Consider the following 14,512-nt stretch of genomic DNA (forward strand, 5'->3'; position numbering starts at 1 on the left):
TTTTTTTTTTTTTTTTTTTTTTTTTTTAAATGCCCTCCCCCCGCTCCCCTCCCCCACCGCCGAAGGGAGGGCCGGGGGCGCGCGGGCGGGGAAGGCCGGGGCGAGGGCGAGGTCCGGGGCCGTGGCGGGCGCGGCGGGCCGGGCCGGCCGCCCTAGCGGCGGTTGGCGGGCGGCCGTCGCCTCCATCCTGCCGCATCGGGAACATGGCGGCCGCCTCCGACCCGCTGCGGCTCCGCGGCTCGGCCGCAGCCGCCCGCGCGGCGGTAAGTGCCGGGCCCGGGGCGGCGGCGGCGCGGCGGGGACAGAGTGGGGCGGCCGCGGAGTTCCTCCGACGCCTCGCCGCCTCCTCCCGGCTACACCGGCGGCACCCGGCCCTTCCCCGGGCCGGCGAGCGGCCTCCCGGTGCCCCTGGCCGGGCCGGACACAAAGGGCCGCGCGAGGAGGGCTCTGCGCGGTCACATGAAGCGGCGCAGCCAGTGAGCGCGGGGCGGGGGGGAGCGGGCCGCCGCCATTGCCGGGCGCGGAGCGGCGGGGCGGCCTCGGCGGGGCCGGGGGAGGCCGCGTGCCGGGCGGCAGGTAACGGCGGGCGGGGGGAGGCCGTGGCTCGCGGGTGACCGGGGTCGGTGCGGGGGGCTCCGGCGGGCCGCGTTCCCGCCGGCTCCGGCCGCGGAAGCTCGCCGCGCTCCGGCCGGCCCGGTGACGCGCGGTGCTGCCCGTTCCCTTCCTCCTCGGCTCGGAGCTGGTCGGTCGCCCTGGGATGTCGACTCGTGCCAGTCCCGGCCCGCCGACGGCTGACGTCTGCGCGGTGCCGCGGCGAGGCCGAAGTTAGCGGGCACCCTGGCCGTGGGGCGGGGGCTTCCGAGCGAAGTTTGTGTTACGTCGGGCTGCGGCGGTGAGCGTCGCCGTGCGCGCGATCCTTATCGCACGGAATCTGCAGAGTTCTCTGTCATCGTGGCTCCGTATACAACCTTCAGTCTATCTGAAGTTCTTGCGCTGGGGTAACGTGGGCGATATAAACTGACAAGTCATGATGGTAATGAAAAACAAACTGTGCATCCAAGCAGGCTTCCATCAGTGCTGTAAAACTCTGGCCCTTTAAGCGAGATCTCACCTACGGTCACGTTCTGATTCCGCCTCCCCTCCTCCGTAACACGTAATTAAGTTATGAAGATTGTGTCATGGAACTTCACTTTGAAACTCATAAGGGGAATGAACATGCACCAGGTTTTAGGAAGAAGCCATTTCGTGTTGTGTAGCTTAATGAATTGTCACACAGACAAACAGTTGGAGAGGTTTGTGTCCTAAAGATAAGGATTTCTGGAATTCCATCAAGGAATTGTGTCTCTTACTGAGAAGCTTAGGCATTTTTAAAATAAAAGTTGCAAAATATTTTTTTCATTCAAATTATGAAACAAGGCTCTAACTGAAGCATTTTCACATTCAGGAGGTACGTCTGAGTTTTGACAACTTTATGTGGTTCTTCTGCATAAAATCCTTTGCTGCCCGACTTGTGTAAAGCAGGTGATTTGAGGGCAGAGCAGGTGAACTGATTAGGCAATGCAGAATAGATCCTCAGGAGCTTTTAATGGGTCACTTACCTGGAGAGGAAACACTGCAATTTCCTTATTGGAAAGGGGGTTTAAGTAGGGTGCATGGAGGAGCAGTGCAGTGTGACAATCCTATTACACTGACTTACCATCAAAGCTGATGATGCAGTCCTGTCTAATATGACTGCAGAGGGATGCAGCACAGAGTTATGCGTGAGTAATAACTGAAATAGGAAGAGTCTTCAAAACGTCTTTAAAATAGTTTCTTGCAACACCTAGCACAACTTCAAATAGAGGTTTCTTATTATTGTTTTAAAACTTAAGTAGGAAATGTTTGGGGGGTAGGAGGATGTTAATTTCACCAGTAAACACCTTTCTTGTTTACAGGAATAACTTTTCTTTTGTTGTTTTTTGTCATACTGAAAGTAGTCCTTGGCAATGTCATTTAGCAGAATCAGGACAGAAGTGTTACTATTTTGATTTTTTTTCTGGAATCTTGTGAAATCCAGCATCTCTTCTGCAGTAACATGTGAAAGTATACGCCTAGGAAAATGCCAATAAAAGTTTGTGAGTGAACGTAAAAAGTGATCAGATGGCCTTCAAATCTCAGGAGGTGACCTGAGCTGTAGGAAGAAGAGGCCCTGTTGACATGAAGCATCCTTGTGAAGTTAATTATCAGAGCAACAATTGATTGAAGCAGGAGCATCAGCAATTGAATTAACAGGATGTTAAACAATAGTGGCAGTGCCTCCCACTTTAAAATAACAGTGCAGGCTGAGTTTCAGTATGGACAGCTGAGTTGCCAGGGGAGTTTCTGGTGGGATGGTTTGTGCTTACACTTGTATGTGCTTGCACAACTTACTTGTGCACAAACCTTCTATTTGTAGGGCCTTCTGCAGAAAACAAATGGAAAGAAAATACAATTCTTTGTAGTAATAAAGCATATGCACGCTCACATGCCTCTGTTCACCTTGAACACTTGCAGGTTTTTTACCAGCTTGCACAAGAAAGCCAGCAAAGCAGCTCAGCAGTGAAAACTGGACAAAATGCAGTGTAGTTGTGTCACTTGCTTTGCAGTTCCCCTGAAGTTGGTTTGGCTGAGGGTTCTCTGATGTTGCAGTCTGGCCTGGTTGGTTTGGCTGGTCAGGAGCTCTCTGTCAGCATGTTTTCATATTTTATAACCGCTTTTTGTGTTCTGCAACCTACAAATGATGCCGCTTTTAGTGGGCTGCCTGTTGAGATTATTGCTTTTAATTTGCTCTATTATTTCAATCCCAAATGCTGCACTCTAATGCTATGGTTATTTTAAGCCAAACTGAACTGATTTCTTATGTTCTATGCATTTTGATATTCTGTACTGTGTATTGAGAGGGTGAAAACATTTAGTAAAATTACGTTATATCTGCACAAAGTTGCACTCAAATTGACTTGTAAACTGATTCAGGATGGCAGAGCCTCCAAAGCATGATTCCTTCAGTTGAAATTTGTGTCCAAACATCTCGTGAATGTGAAGAAATTCCTGGTAAAGCAAAGCAAAACAAGTCTTCCTTCTCTCAAAATACGTTCATTTACCCTCCTTTTTAGCACTCTAAAAAGAAGCAGATTTTTGATAGTGAGCCTTTTTCCTTGCTGCTTTTTTGAGATGTAGGCGCAAACTTTATATAGCTGCTGGCAAAAGAGCTTAAGTTACCCAAGGAAGCTATGAATGTTGGTTGTTATGGTTGATACACTTGGATACTACTGGGCTAACTGGATTAAAGGTTTCCTCATAGTTTATAGTCAGGAAAGCACCCCTTTAATGCTTAATTAAGGAAGAAGTCTTTTATGTCTGTGTGCAGTGTGTCTCTTGAATCAAAACTGTGCTAGTAGCAAAGAATTCACACAAGCAGGGATGGTAACTGTCATGCCCACGTCGTTCACTGCATTGTAGAAAAGGCTTCTTTCTGCTGTATGAGGATGTGAAATAGGCACTGGGATTTCCCTCACTGCTGAAATCATCTGAAATGGACTCTAGCATGGTGCATCTCTACAACACAGTACTATTTGTGCACGATTAGTTTAAGTCGCAGCTGTCTGTCAAAACGGGCCATGTAATGAGTGTGCACAGACTTGGAATGTGCACTTAAAAAAAGTGGAGAGAACGTGATGGTCACAGGATTGATCACGTTACCTTGTGTGCGATGCCTTTAATCCTGGGGTAAAGTCTACCCATAATTCTGTTGTATTCACTCATAAATCTCCTTCGCTGAAGGAGAACAAGTTTTTAAAAATTCTAAAGTAAGGAAAAAAAAAACAAAAAACAAATAGAAACAAATACCTTACTGTGCTGTGTTTCTGTTACTGTCCAACCGCAACGAGCAGCTGCTAGGTTGATAAGTTGTTGCAATGCCTTTAAGGTGGTGAATTAACAGCGAGTGTACAACTGTCTTGTTTTTGTTATGCTAAACATTAACTGACTGTTTCTTAGCAAGCTTGGGACTACAGAGTGCGCTTCCTCCAACGGGGTGAGTGTGGTGCTCTTGGTAGGGGAGCTGCTGTTCTTAGAGGTGGCTTAGTGCAGCCTCTGGGAAAGGTAGATCTCTAGCTGGTGTCATCACTGATTGACACTGAGTGCTTAGTCTTACATATAGTTGATTAGTTGAAGAATGATGGATTATGTAGAAATTTAGTATTTCTTGAAACTTAATCCAGAGGGTACAGAGTCTGCTTAAATCAGAACAAAGGTCAGATCGCTGGGCTTGGGAACATTTCAGGCCTGTTGTCAGTGTGTAGTAATGATTTTGTGTGACTAACATTGCAAGTTGGATACGTTCTGTACTTACACAAGCTTTGGAGTTGAAGACATACTGTGTTTTGGGGGAATTCCAGGTGCTTTAGTGACTGGTCCAGTTGGAGCTGAAGACTGGAACTGGTCATTGCAGCTCTTCCATTTCCTGGGCTGACTGTTAGCACTGCCCTGTAAGAATGCTTTTGTCAACAGTGGTAGAACATAAGCAAAGTAAGATGCAAATTGTAGATCGGGTATAGTTTTAAATATTTTATTTACATCCTGTTGCCTGATCTTTCCTTTTTTAACTCGTGAAGAGCGAGGAATTCCTTACCATGTGTCATAGTAATGTTGAAGAGTAGTAACGGAACGCTTCCTACCTGTCTGCTGAATTATGAGCTGTGCTTTATTCCATCCACCTTTCCAGTCCTGCTTCTTCAGGGGGACAGTGGTAGGCATTCCACTCGAGATTTATTTCCAGTGCAGACGTCCAGCACTGACGTCTCAAAGCAGAAGGCTGCTTTGGGAAAACGGTTGCTGATGTCTGCTTGTAAAGCATGGCAGTGCAGTAATGGCTCTGTGCTGCTGGTAGGAAGTGGCGGGTATCTGTTTCTTGTCCGCCTGCAGGCTGGTGGGGGGTTTTGTTTGGTTTTGGTTTTGCCTGTTCTGCTTGGTAGTCTGCTGTCTTTTTTTTTCCTCTCTTTTTTTTTTCTTTTTTCTTTTCTTTTTTTTTTTATCTTTGGCTTTGTGCTTCTAGTGTCAGTCCTCTGAGTATTTCTACTGTTTGCTTCTGATTTACACAGCTTTTCTAGCAGCATTGTTATCCAGTGTGAAATAATTCTTGCTTTCTGTTTTTACAAAAGCCCTTAATGTTTACAGTGTTTGCTGCTGATATCTTTCTTCATCTTCATACCCAGGTATAAGCAGCAGTTTCATGGCTGCAGTGGTTCAAACATCATCTCACTATTATCTTTATATTAAAAATATATAGTTTTTCAGTCTTTCAAAAGAGGCAGGAAGATCATAAAATGTTAATCCTTTTACTAGGTTTCCATGCACCTTAACAATGCTTGTAGTTTATTGAAGAGTTTACAGTATTTGTGATTATTGTGTTTGCATAAAAGCTGTAACTGCTCTTAGGGAGTCGTCAGTAAAGACTTTGGTTTCTGTGCCCCTCTGATAACCATCAAGGAGGAAAGGGAGCATTTGTTATGAAAGCTTTTTTTTTTCTTTGCTCAAAGTTGAGTTGGTATTAGAAGTATATTTTCTTATATATTCTTATATTTTTGCTTGAAAAGTTCTGGTATAAATAACTTTGTTCCTTCCCCCAGAAGGGCTGGTTTTTGTGCAGTACTTGTTGTGAATGTCTCTTCTGTGAGAAAGCCTGGAGTGTTTGTGCTGTTGGTGAGTGGGAAGCACCAGCTCTGCAGCTGGCTGTGCAGCGGTACTCGTCCTTGCTGCTCACTTCCTTTTTGTTTGTGTTTTTTCTAGATCTTCCTAGATTTTCACATACCTTTAGGCATGACTGAGATCAGTCTTTTCGTGAGCAAGGCTTTAACAACAACCTGTTGCATGTAGAGAAAGCAACTGTAATGCATAAAATTTATACCAAAGGTTAGAGCTCTGAAAGTGCTGCAAAAACAGTTTTTTGTCTTCTGTTAACTTGAAAACAAAACACCACTTCTTGCCTCCTTCTCGGGTACTTACTAACAGAAACAAATTGTGATAGTTTTTTTTTCTGGGGAAAAGGAGAGAGGATAGGTGCTGGGACCATGAAATGGTGAATGAACCGAGAGGAGCTGTGAGCAGCAGCCTCAGAGGCTTTGGAGCAATTACAGAATGGGAAAGAGTGCTCTTTGCCTCATGTGCAGACTGCAGTGCAGGTGAATCTAAGGTGGAATGGTTGCTCATGTGGTACATAAACCAAAGAAGACATTAAAGACAGCATGTTGGAATTTTCTACATCTTTGTTTTGGAGAAGCCTCATAAGGTTATTTTGTCTGGCTTGTTAAGGAGTTTGGGCTAGCACTTGTGTCCGTGTCCTTATAAAGCCTTGAATGTGCTGGGTGGTGGTGACACACGTAGTGATGAGAAACGATAGGCTTTTTCACGAGCTGCTTCAGCAGTGACTCTTATAGGCATTGCTGTGTGTTCCTGCAAATTACTGGCCTCTGTTCACAAGCTTTTTGGATGGTAAGATTTAGCAGCTAAGTTCGCCATGATTCTGACTGCTGTGGTGTGGCAGGAGCTGCGTGTGGATTAGAGGGTCCCTTTCCTTGCCCAGCGTGCACGAGGTTTGGAGAGGAGGGCAGCTTGCCCACAAAAATCTTCTTTCCCAGTTTTACCGGTCTGCTGTGATTGAAAGAGTGCTGCTGCCACTTGTCATTGTGTACCAGTAGAAATGTGTGTTAACTGGCATTATTTGTTTCTTTTGAAGAAGGAGGGGAACCAAAAATAGAAGAGCTGCTTGGGAGAAACCATTTGAGTTACTGTATAACAGAAGTGTCCTACTATTGCCAAAAATACCGCACAGGTACAGCGATAACTCGTTTTTAGAGATGTCTGAGAGAGGAAGAGCTCTCCTATTTTGATCCTCTAGAGAAAGAAGTGATTGCAGCCTTCTTGAGAGAGATCCTTCAACACAGATGATTCTTTAAATGTTGAAATGGGTAGTGGGAATTGAGAAGTGTAGTTCTCTCTTGTGTTCTGCGTCTCTGCCCTTGATTCATAATTCTGTAAGGTTTGTTTGGCTTGAGATGGGTTGATTTCATTGTTCAATTATATAAAAATTGGTTAATATTGCATTTCTGAGCCTACTGGAGGTCTCGCACGGGTGAACAGAGAAGGTATGCAGGTGGCACTGTAGTAAGGTTTCATTTAAAAATAAAAATAAAATTCAGATGTTAGTTTTTGTGATCATTTCAGGAGTTGTGTGTCCGTGTTCCTCTTATCTATCCTGATAGATCCTTGTAAGCATTCATATAGAGACAAGCAGTTCAAATCCTCTTATGTTATTTTCCCATGTAAGAGCCTTGTGTTATGGAGCAAGATGCAAAGTTCTAAATTAATATCATCTCTAGGATCATTTGTTGGCATTTAGAAAAATTGGGAAGATGTGCACGTTCTGTGATCTCTTCAGAAATCCAGCAAAATGCATGAGGGAATTAGAAGGATGGGTTTGTACTTCTGCATGCAAAGCGCTGCAGTGTTCCAGCTGAAAATTTCCTAATAATGTTGGGAGTGTTAATGAGGAATTGTTTGGTTTTGGCTTGTTAAACCATTTAGGGAAAAGTGGTTTTGTTCATATTCTGTGACACGATCGTTTTGATATTTAGGATGTTGGGCACTGCTTTAGTTGAAATTGTATGAAATGTATTTCAAATAAACTTAGCTCTAGATTCACCTAGTGAGCTGATTCTGAAGCGTGCTGGTGCCTGCAGTTTTCAGGGGATGTAAAAATACCAAAGAGGAAGGATTGGAATGGTCCTTTGTTTTGTGGTTTCCACAATCTTAAAACAAAATCTGACAGCTTAGTAATATTAATGTTAGGGCCCGGGGTAATTTTATTCAAAATTATCTCCCTGCAACTTCGCTTCTTTTTTTCCAAATAGTTTTGGCTTTTCTTTCTTTTTTTTCTCCTTTTTTTTTTTTTTTTTTTTTTTTTTTTTCCTACTGTAAGTCATTTGGAGTGCCATTTTCAGCAGGAAGAAGCGTAATGTTGTCCTTTTTCTTCATGACTTCTGTCACTATTGATTCATTAGCATTTCTTCCTGATCTTGAAGGAGATTTTTTGCATTCAGATGTGAAAATCAAAGATGTATGAGCTTAATCAACAACTTATTTAAAAGAATGCATAAATATTAAAGTACCACTATGAAGCATAACCTTTTGTTACCACTGCTTTAATTCAGAATTCACACTTTGTTTTTCGTAGGGCAGCCCTTCCAGTTGAGTAAAAAAAGCAAAAAACTTAAGAACACCAAAGTCAAACCCCCCTCTCCTTTAGTCTTGTCCTCAGTATGAATCTGAGTGGTTTATGACAAGCTATACCTCATTTAAAAAGAAAGACACAAATACTGTATTGTTTTCCTCTAAATATTGTGAATTCCCAGTGACTTTCTGATAGGCCAATGTAGTCAAGGAACAGGTTTGCTAAGGGTATTCCCAAGCCTGCTCTTTGGAGGAATTTCACTCTTCTTTGGTGGAATTTCCCTGATTTTGTTTTAGCTGTCCTTTGAATTTGCTTTTGTGAATCTAGGAGAAAGATGCAATTTCTTAAATGAAGTCTTAGTACTAGCCTGTGTATTTCTGTACTTGTAACAACATTCTGGAGTGTAATTAATTCTTGGCTCTTACTTTCTGTGTTGCCTAAAGTTGATTAAATAGGAAGCGATCCAGTTGTAAGCATTTTTGTTAGACTTGCTCTGGTGAAGTCTACTCCTTTGTGTTGTACATAATATTACGGCAGAGTTCCTCTCTCATGCATTTAAGCCAGAATAATTCACATTTCAAAGAATGGTTTGGGTTGGTAGGGACCTTTAGGATTGTTTATTTCCTACCTCCTGTTACAGGCAGGGATTTATTGATATTCTCTAAGCATTTACTCTTGCTTGTAGTTTCTGTAGTGTTCCAGATGAAAACAAATATGAAACAGTGGAGCTAAGCTTGAAAATCTAAATGTGTATGTTTATAAAACTTGCAGTGATTTTTAGGTATGTTAGTTAGTATGTATGAATTGTTTGCAAGAAGTATTACCAGATCTCTTTTTAATTGTGGATGTGCAAGACCGATAGCAGAGCTTCCTTAAATGACGGTGAGCATTTTCATTTGCTTTTAGGAAGCTTTTAATTTGTGCAAATTAGATAAGCTATTTACTTGCTAGGAGAAATATATTTTTCTTTTGGTTATGTTCCTTTTTAAGGAGCGAGGTTGGCATGGGAAACATACAGGTTTCTTAGCTCGATTAAAAAACTGTATTGTGTTTGTATTCTGAAATGGAATGGTTGTACATGGTAGTGGTGCCAAATGTATTGATGTTTCTTAATGATGATTGTATGCGACCTTAGCCACTGCAAATTCAGTTCTGTGGTCTCCTGTAACCCAATGTAAAGCCTATAAAATAGGCTTAGAGTGTGGTCTCATGTCCCTTTTGTTCCTTGAGCTACTGTAGAAAATTTGGTTGGAAAATCTGTTTTCATTAGGAAAAGTGAACTTAAATGGCTGTATACCAGAACAATGACAAGAAAGTCTATTTTATTACTAAGTCCCAACCAGACCAACTGCCTGACTGCAGCCAGCGGGCTGGCTGTGCACAGATGAGCATAACTAATGTGGTTTGCTTTCTGCCGTTGTCTTTTCTGAAAGTTTTACAACTTGAGGAGCATACCAGAAGAATAGATTTCTGTAGGCAGAATTAGAGTGATTTGTTGCTGTAATCCATCATATGATGGAGACTTATATCATGAGCAGCAGCGTTTGTCTTGTGACTGCAATGGAATATTTAAGGAGGTAAAGAATAAGTGGCCAAACACTCAGGCTCTGATGGTTTTTCTTCTCTGTGGCATGCCAGGTATGCTATGATCTTTTGACTGTAGCTGCTGGCTCACTTTATTGGCTGTGCACCTGTAAGGCCAGGTAGTGGAAACTTGGCCAAATGTGTACCCAAAAAGTGGAGAGAAACTCTGATACTTAGCGTATGCAAAGGGAGGCAAGGCTCCTCAAACATTTAAAGGGTGAGAGTTTGAATAGAGTGGCATTTATGTAAGTGATGGACGGCACTGGAAGCTTGATGTGCTGCCAGACCAAGAGCGAGCATTGAGTAGCTCAATGAGGAACGGGGTTTTACTTACTTGAAAAACAATTTGCAGCACCTGCTATAAAATGACAGAATGGTTTGAGTTGGAAGGCACATCAGTCCACCCCCGTGTCACAGGCAGGGCACCTTCCACCAGATCAGGTTTCTCAAGATCCCAGCCACCCTGGCCTTGAGCACTTGCAAGGTACAACTTGACCCCAGCACCAACAGCAGTCCTCTGTCTTCATAAAGCAGGCCCCTGTGGAATGGAGGCTTTACACTGCTCAAGTGTGACTCCTCAAAGTCTTTGATATGTCATAAGGAGTGGAATGTAGAAAGCAAAGTATTTTGTATCTTCTTTTCAAATCTGATGAGCAGTAGTTGAATCCTATTATATAAAATATGTTTTTAAATGTATATTTTATTTGGACAAAACTATTGCAGGAAGGCTGCTGGTATTGGAATATATGTATTTAGGTGAGTGTTTTATCCTTGCTGGAGCACTGCTTGCAGTGGCTGCTTGGCTCTCCAATAAGCAGTCTGTGGAAGCCAGCTGTGGTGCTTATGGACACAAATGCTCCAGTGTCTGCTCTGACCTCTGCTGGAGGTTGTCATCATAGGGATATCAGAGTAAAATGTCTCAGCCATACCAACTCATAGATCAGCATAAACCTGTGAGATACTTATTATTAGTTTATAAGCATGGTTTTACAAATATTTATGGAAATCTAGGTGCATGGAATCTCCAGATACATTTTGTGAAGACTTTTTGTGTTCGCACACTCCCACAAAGGCTTCCAGCATGAGATTCTCTTTCCTATCACTGTGTATGGGAGATACCAGAAATGTGCCTTGCCAGATGCAGCAGGCCTTAGAGCTTATGATAAAAGCTCAGGTGTGCATTCAGCTAGAATAGACCTGTGAGGAGTTGCATTTGGAATTAGAGCCCTGGTTATTAGGGGATATTCATGCTCAATTCCTGTAGGTAACTTTCAGAAACACTCATTTAGTCTTTTCTTCCATTGCTGTTATGAAAGGAGTGTGTATTTCACTTTCTTATTAGTGCTCTCCCACCATTGCTTGCTTGTTTGCTTTGAAAGTGTCATGAGAAGAAGGGGTTTTTTTGAGCGGGGAATGGAAATCAGAGAGCTGAAGTACATCTCTGTGAAGAGAAACTCGAGGAGCTGGAGCGCTTCAGCCTGGAGAAGAGACAGCTCTGGGGAGACCACGTAGCAGCTTCCCAGCACTTAAGGGGAAGAGAAGCTGGAGAGAGACCTTTTACAGGGGAGTGTTGTGGTAGAGCAAAGGGGAATAGCTTTAAACTAAAAGAAGGGGAGATATAGATCAGACATTAGGAAGAAATTCTTTACTGTGAAGGTGCTGAGGCACAGATACCTCCCAGAGAAGCTGTGGGTGTCCCAGCCCTGGAGGTGCTTAAGGCCAGGCTGGGTGGGCCCTGGGCAGCTGAGCTGGAGGGGAACAGCCCGCGCATGGCAGGATTTGAACTGCATGGACTTTGAGGTCCCTTCCAACCCAAACCCCTATGTGATTTTATGAAAGTTGTCACATTTATCAGTAATCTTGAGCTGTAGGATTTTAGGCTGAGCCTTTTATAAAAACAGCATTCCAGTCTTAAGAAAGCAAGGAAAGTGTTTCAGGTTTTGTCATTTTTAAGACTGCAAAAATGTCGAGAAGGAGTTGGAAGTGAGCACACACTGTTTTTGTCTCAGATTTTCTAATCAGAAAATCCAGGGAGATGTGAATCTACTAAGAAGCTGCTTTTGGCTACAGCACCTGCTCTGATTATGTAATCTCTGTTTTGAGGAAGGTTTTTCAGTGGTTGCTCCTGTAAGGACAGAAAGTACACTGCTACCTGAATAACCTCATACTGGACCGTGTTCTTACAGCCCGAGGGTTAAAATAATTAATTACATTGCTGGTCTTGTTTCCAGTGTCCCACAAACTGTCTACAAAGTCTCCTAAATGCGGTTGTTTCAGAAGTGCACTACTGTGCTCTTTTGATTAATGTTAATGAATTTCCACAGAGTACAGTTTTAGAGAATACAGTTAGATAAGTACATCTGACTAAAAGAGATAGTCTGGAGTGAGATATCTTCAAGTGTGTAGCCAGAGAGAAAACTTGAGCAATTTTGCTGCCTTGGAATTTAAGCAGAGTTTGTAGTAAGAGTTGTTGGTGTCAGAAAAGCACTAAAGCTGAGAAGAAAATGGCGACCCGAAATCATTGTTGCTACAGTAACAACATGGCTTGACTATTAATGTGCTGCTCTCATCATGTTAGGTGTGCTGTGTGAGATGCTGCTCCTAGGTAAAAAGGACCTTACTGGAAATATATTTAAATCCACTTGGAAGCCTGACAATAACCATTAACATCTTTTAGAATATGAATCTATTTATTGGAAAGACTAGTTTGTAGTGAATATTTTTTTAACTACTGTTTTCTACAAAAAATAAATTACTTAATCGCATTCGATTGTACTGATAACTTTGTTGTTACAAAACAATTTGCAGGAAGATAAGGTGCAGTGTGAGCGATCTTTCAGTAGTAAGTTTGAAGGAAAACTATCTGGTTTGTTCTGAATTATTCATTTATTATTTTGTTCTATTTATTTCCATGGAAACTACAACAGATGCAAAGAGCACAATAATAATATCTGATAGAGCAGATTCTCAGCTGCAGAACGCTATTTTCCAACGTAGTCACCACAGGTAGCAGTGTATTTTCACCAGCAGTGACAAGAGCCTGCGTGCTGCACTCGTAGCAGTCTGCACCGGTGGAGGAGACCCAGTGTTGCCCCTGCTGAAAGCCACCACCCGCTGCCTCACTGTGCTCACATCTACTGATGGGTTTCCATCAATGTTCAACAAGCATTGGTGAATGTCAGTGGATGCCACTTTTTCCACACGGAGGAGTTCCTTGATGCTGCTTTGCTTCATGTGCCCTTCCATGTCAGACGCCATTCTGTCAGTGCCCCTCTGCTGTCATCTGTCACACAGCAACAACACGCAGTGGGATGTTGGTGAGATGGTCAGCCTCTACTGCTGTACCACCAACGTACGCCTCTGACATCGTGTGCTGACATAATAAAACATGAGACACTGCATTTGGAGCAGCCCTCATATTACTCTCATGAATTTAGTGTGCTTTAATATCATGGTTTCTCAGGAGTACAAGTAATTTTTATTTAACACTGAAAACCCGTTTGTTTCTCTTGTTTCAAATGCTTTACTATTTTGAATTAAAATTAAGAAATTGACGTCCTGATTGAAGACTTAAAAACAAGGAAGGGTCTTATTTAAAAGTGTAATCTGTGCATCTTTTTGCATTATGTTTTATTTCATAGGGCTGTCAACGTAGGCATTCTGCAGTAAAATTTGCAAGTTTTTCTCTAATTGAGGAAAGCTCATTTACGTTGAAGAATTTCAAAGATGTGTAATGAAGAGGTCAGTCAGGAAATAGATGTGTGAAGTGCAGGAAATGTGTGAAAACAAGTTGATGCATTGCTGTATGCCTGGGTTCCACAGGTGGTGGGCTGGGAGTGGGTACAGATTGGTAATTGCTCTCTATATGAGTCCACTGTGTGTGGAGTGCATTGTATAGTGTGTCAGATCCCACGTGTGTTTACTTTGAATGTACTTGTGTAGTATTTGTATTGGACAATCTTATTCCATGTACTGTCTATTACAAAACAGCCTTCTGACTCATTTCAGTGGAACTCTGCTTCATTTACTGCATCTCAGATGTGTGCTGGATATATAAATTGCAATTTCAAGACTGTAGAAAAATGCTTGGTATGTAAGAACAGTTATTTGGGCAGTGAGATGTTGCTTTTTGTTACACGGAAAAGGATGCACCAATTTGGTGTACATGAGGCTTGAACACTTTGTGGGTCTTACGTGCAGCTTTGCCTCTGTGTTTTATTGACATTCAGGGGGCTTGGCAGAAGAGAGGATGGTTGTTACTTTAGAGATGAACTGGCTGTGTGTGTGTTCTGGAGTGCATTCACGTCCCTGTATGTGTGCTGTATATATAAAGCTTGTGTGATGATATAGCAAAGGAATATGCAGTAATTGAGACTGGAGGAGTTCCACAGCTAAAGGGCTGAGGTAGTTACCACACAGGTAATGTATTGCAGAGATTCTGCTGACAGTATAATGATGAGAGAAGTGTTCAGTGTCAAGGATGATGCCAAGGTTATGTGCAGTGTCAGTAATGTGGAGTGAATCAGAGAGATGATGTCACACTGCTTTAGGCTTTTCCTGTTCAAGAGGAGCTGTCATGTTCAAGGTATATAATGGCAGGAAATCAAAAGCTAGTTTGTGTGGTCAAGGCAAATGGAGTGAAGGGTGACAGAAAACTTACGGATGTCTGCTATGCAAACTGTA

The 14,512-nt window shown here is 42.8% G+C and overlaps 1 protein-coding gene across 5 annotated transcripts in view; it reads left to right on the forward strand.

The window, feature by feature from the left end:
- The window catches only part of ZNF644 (zinc finger protein 644), a 72,922-nt gene that overhangs the window by 24,094 nt on the left and 34,316 nt on the right, over positions 1-14,512 (forward strand). The window contains exon 1 of one of the 5 annotated variants that reach the window (XM_042873243.1): positions 245-263. The exons of 3 other annotated variants lie outside the window; for them this stretch is intronic. The gene's annotated coding sequence lies outside the window, so the exon portion shown is untranslated. Of the gene's footprint in view, positions 1-244; positions 264-552; positions 577-14,512 lie in introns of those variants that run through there. One more of the 5 variants, XM_042873242.1, reaches the window with a different exon arrangement.

The sequence above is a fragment of the Lagopus leucura genome, unplaced genomic scaffold (assembly GCF_019238085.1).
Source record: "Lagopus leucura isolate 7727_CA_CO unplaced genomic scaffold, USGS_WTPT01 Super-Scaffold_100009, whole genome shotgun sequence".
Classification (NCBI taxonomy): domain Eukaryota; kingdom Metazoa; phylum Chordata; class Aves; order Galliformes; family Phasianidae; genus Lagopus; species Lagopus leucura.